The sequence below is a fragment of the Sinocyclocheilus rhinocerous genome, unplaced genomic scaffold (assembly GCF_001515625.1).
Source record: "Sinocyclocheilus rhinocerous isolate Xijiao unplaced genomic scaffold, SAMN03320098_v1.1 scaffold3303, whole genome shotgun sequence".
Lineage (NCBI taxonomy): Eukaryota > Metazoa > Chordata > Actinopteri > Cypriniformes > Cyprinidae > Sinocyclocheilus > Sinocyclocheilus rhinocerous.
In genome coordinates this window covers 66,589-71,611 of record NW_015634071.1, presented here as the reverse complement: position 1 = coordinate 71,611, position 5,023 = coordinate 66,589, and the positions used below count along the sequence as shown (strand labels likewise).

The 5,023-nt window shown below is 41.0% G+C and overlaps 1 pseudogene; it reads right to left on the bottom strand.

Annotated features, from left to right (window-relative positions):
• Window positions 1–4,653, bottom strand: part of LOC107745420 (trichohyalin-like) — a 182,819-nt pseudogene extending 178,166 nt beyond the window's left edge.
• Window positions 4,654–5,023: the final 370 nt, after the last annotated feature.

Sequence of the window (5,023 nt, the reverse complement as noted above, 5' to 3'; positions counted from 1 at the left end):
TTTTTGCTATTGTTTTTTTTTTTTCATTCAAGCTTTGAGTTTTAACCATGAAACTATATTTTCAATTAAATATAATAATATATTATATATTATTATATGTTATAATATATTTTCCTTTATGCAACAAAGCAGAGGTCATTGTATCACTTAGGTAAATGTATAAAAATGAATAGCCTAATTTTTAAAAGAGCATTAATTTTAAAGATGAAATTATCTCTTGCTTAGATAAAAAAAAACATTTCACACTTTCTTGTAGATACACTACTCTACACTATTTTCTGGCAGGATATTATCTATTAATTTTATGGACACTTCCATTCAATGCAGTGCAAAATTCAAAATACAGATAAAATACCTGTTAAATAAACAAACCAGCAAATAAATAATAATAATGATTGTTCCGTTCAACAACTGTTGTAAAATTATAAATGTCTTTATGTCAGGGAGTCTCTTGTCACCATTCACCAGCTCTGGACTCCATGTCGCAGAATCCTCTCCGGCTTACACCTGTTTTCAGTCACGATCACCACACCAGATCCCACTCACTTGTATTCTGATCACATGCACCTGCCGTCTCCACTCAAGTCAGCATTCAAAAGCACGCTCCTTCCAGTCACTCATCGTCTGGTCTACCGTTCACTACTCTGAACCTTACCAGACTCTCAATATGCTATTTACCCATTTATCCATACCTCTAGTTCCCCGAAGATCTCCATCCGTTGTTCTCCTCCGCTCCTGGATCCCGAACCCTCCGCACACCTACAAAGGAACCAATCATCAGGACACAGCTAAGACCCATTGAACTGTCATTCGTATTGGATACTCACCAGTCCTTGCTCCAGTCATTTTGCCATTATCATACCTGTCAATAAACCTGCCATTCATTCACTAAGCTATTGTCTCCGGCTTGATCTGTGACAGAAGACCGGACCCTAACAGTTACCTCTATCGATCCCCTTGAACGATTATGTTCCGTTAATTAGGACGGCCGTTAGCCCAGTGAGGGCTCCTGCCCCCGAGTTCAGCCCAGTGAGGGCTCCTGCCCCCGAGTTCAGCCCAGTGAGGGCTCCTGCCCCCGAGTTCAGCCCAGTGAGGGCTCCTGCCCCCGAGTTCAGCCCAGTGAGGGCTCCTGCCCCCGAGTTCAGCCCAGTGAGGGCTCCTGCCCCCGAGTTCAGCCCAGTGAGGGCTCCTACCCCCGAGTACAGCCCATGCCCCCGAGTTCAGCCCAGGGAGAGCTCCTGCCCCCGAGTTCAGCCCAGGGAGGGCTCCAGTCCCCGGTTTTGGCCCCAAGAGGGCCTTGGAGCCCGTTATCCTCCAAGTATTTTTTTTGGGGGGGGTAGTAGGGCTCCAGCCGTAGAGGAAGCTGCTCTGCCATGGCCTCCTGAACTGCCTGCACTGCCATGGCTTCCTGGACTACCTGCTCCTCCGTGGCGCCCCAAGCTCCCTGCTCCGCCATGGCCTCCTGGACTACCTGCTCCTCCGTGGCGCCCCAAGCTCCCTGCTCCGCCATGGCACCTTGAACTGCCTGCTCCGCCCTGGAGGCCTTCCTTGTCCCCATCCTGCACCAGCCGGTGGATATGTTACGGCGCAGGACGCGCCTTCCGGGAGGGGGAGGTAATGTCAGGGAGTCTGTCACCAGCTCTGGACTCCATGTCCCAGAATCCTCCCTGGCTTACACCTGTTTTCAGTCACAATCACCACTCACACCGGATCCCACTCCCCTGTATTCTGATCACCTGCACCTGCCATCTCCAGTCAAGTCAGCATTCAAAAGCACGCTCCTTCCAGTCACTCATCGTCCGGTCTACCATTCACTACTCTGAACCTTACCAGACTCTCAATATGCTATTTACCTATTTGTCCTTGCCTCTAGTTCCCCGAAGATCTCCATCCGTTCTCCTCCGCTCCTGGATCCTGAACCCTCTGCGCACCTACAAAGGAACTAATCATCAGGACACAGTTAAGACTCATTGAACTGTCATTCGTATTGGATACTCACCAGTCCTTGCTCCAGTCATTTTGCCATTATCATACCTGTCAATAAACCTGCCATTCATTCACTAACCTGTTGTCTCCGGCTTGATCTGTGACACTTTACTGTCACTTTTGATAAATGAAATGTAATGTGTCTTTGCATAAAAGTACTAATTTCTTGTCTGACTCCAAACTTTTGAATGGTAGTTTGTACTAATTATGACTTGATGAACAAGCAAATCTCTAGGAATATAATTCAGAAATACATAAAATGAATTTCCTCCTGAAACTGGGAAAACAATTGCCATAACCTTTATGTTTGAGACTTGACTTTAATCAGAGACTTGTGAAAAGTCTGAGCCAGTCTCTATAAGAAATGTTTCCTCTAATAAAAACATTTATACTTGCGTTTTGGTGGCTTAGTTCACGTATGTGTCACCATATGGAGCTCTGGATGGAAAACAAAAATCTTTAGACCTCCTCAATAAACCTCTGATGGCAAATTTTCCACTAAGGTAAAAGTGAAAGATCATTCTTGCCATTTAAACCACATGCTATTCACCAGTTACCAGCTATTCACATGTTATTTTCACGCCAAAGCCAAATTATACTTGCATTTTGCACTCAAAAAGTTTTTGTTTTTAACCCTGCCTAAGATGCGCAGGTGAGAGATAAGAGAAGGTGTTGTTTGTGCATGGAGCAATGGGAGGAGCTGAGAATACTATCTTGCCATTAAACAAGCAACACATGCCACCATTATCCCCCCGTGTCTATCAAGGTAGAAAAATGTGGCTGTTTTTTGTCCCATTCATTATTTATAGAACAGCAGAGCTAGAGAGAGGCATCGTAGTGAGACTCAGTAGGATCTCCATCATTTCTCTTGTCACACTGAAGCCACTTGCCACGCTAACATCAAAAATAAATAGAGGAAAGGCTGAAAATCCCAAAAAACAGGAGGATGTGGGTTAAAACCGGGGAGGAAAAAACAGAAAAGGAAGTCAATCAGAATTTACCAAGAAAGAGAAGCTAGAGTAAGTGCATATGTGTTTATTTAAATGGCAAACGCACTTTATTATTTTTTTTATTATCTGAGACAAAAATGATTTGTGTGAAAAACACTTTTTACGAGGCATATAAAAATAGCTAAATGAGTTCATAGCCCAAGGATAATAATAGGCATTCTTGACCTTGTGTTTACCCTGTGAGTGGCACACCATGAATCTGACATGGAACACAATACTAAAATGAGTTAATTTAAATGGAATCCTCCCTATGTAAAGACATTTCATAAAGTAAGGGCATCTTGGGGCAAAATGTGCACATGTGACTTAATCCAAACAAAAAAAAGGTTGGTGAGCATAGTTTGGTATCTCATTCACTTGAGTTTCAGTTCCTTTGTTGAATCAGAGTGTAAAAATATTCTTATGCATATAAATAGCTGATGTTCCTGGTAGACAGTCTTAATTGTGGTATAATGTTTTAAATAAAAGGGGCATTCTCTGCATTGTCATTTCAAAAACATTGATCTGGTGCATTTCAATGCTTTTCGATATTGTCACCCTGGCAAACTTTTATATGTCAAATAGTGAAATACAAAAGGTAAACGGTAAACAAAAGGTAAACTTTTACCTTTAACCTTACCTACTGTTTTGGAGTTGTGAGAGAAAAATACAGGCGGAAAAAAGGCCAATGTAGAAAGTCTGAATGTTTTTACTACACAAAGTAGGTTTTGATAATATACCTCCTCTGAATGACCCAGTGCAGCATTACCTCTTTAGGATACAAAGGCACCCGATAAATCAGACAGAATGAATGTTGATCTTCTCATATCTCTTGCCAGCTGCCCCAAAGCGTAACGGATCACAAAGGATCAAACTTCCCTCTCTAGCATGCAGAGATGTGAAGTGTCTGTAATTATAATTGAGTACAATAGCAGCAAAACTGAGAACCTATGCAATTACATCTGCACATCAGGGGTGTAAAATCTGTGAAATTAATGTTATTTACCTGCTGTATTTCCAGGGGTAGGGGGTATGAGGGGATGTGTATCTCCACTTCTTCTTGATCAGCTGTCTCCCTAGAGATCTCCTCTATAGGACAGAAGGAAAAAAAATATTTAATCTAGTTGCTAAGGCACCATTTCTCGTTTTCATTTGGCTTGATCATCAACTTGATGTACTAAAATATAACTGAAATAACAATTAATAAAAACTATACATAAAAATTTAATTAAAATTAAAACACCAAATATGAAACTAAAAACTATTTCAAAATATTATCAAAATTTCATATAATATTTAATAAATAGTAGTATAATATTTAGCATAATAGTACGACAATGATACTAAAATAGCAGTCTCACATAACATAACCAGAAGTTGAATATTATTTTGTCTCATTCCATGACACTTTTGACTTTTAATACAACAGATTCAGTCGTCATTTTGAGTTTCATTTTAAATTCTTTCCCTATTAGCAGAATAGCAAAAATGCATAGGCTAACTAAGTATGCTAGCTTGAACACAAGAACCTAACGTTACATATTTGGTGGAATTTCTGATAGCTTTCAACAGTTTAGTGAAAAGACTCGAATTTAAAAAGCATAATTACATGTAAAAATATTTACATACCCATTATTTTGTCCGTTTGCTACAAAAACGGTTAAATCCGAGTCGTATAAATCAAAGCGCGTGAAAAGCACGCTTTTAGAGTGAAACTTACGCGTTGAGCAGTCACCATGGCGACAACGCGAGTTTCTACGCAAACAGCGTAAAGAATAGAGTGCTCTTTGAACTGTTTGAACCTGTTTTTTACAGTCTATGGTTTGAACTGGCTGAGTATTCTCAGAGCGCATGAGCGTGATTCATTTACCCAGCCCACAAACTGACAGAACAGCATTTATTTAAGGATCCTCCTTAGATATTGTCGTGCCCATGTTTCGCTTCCTTGACAGTATGGGTTAATGAAATCTAGGTTGCGTGGCTCTTGATCGTGAATCGTGTCTAAAAATGCAGATGAGCTCGACTGCTCAGTGTGTCTTGGCTGATCC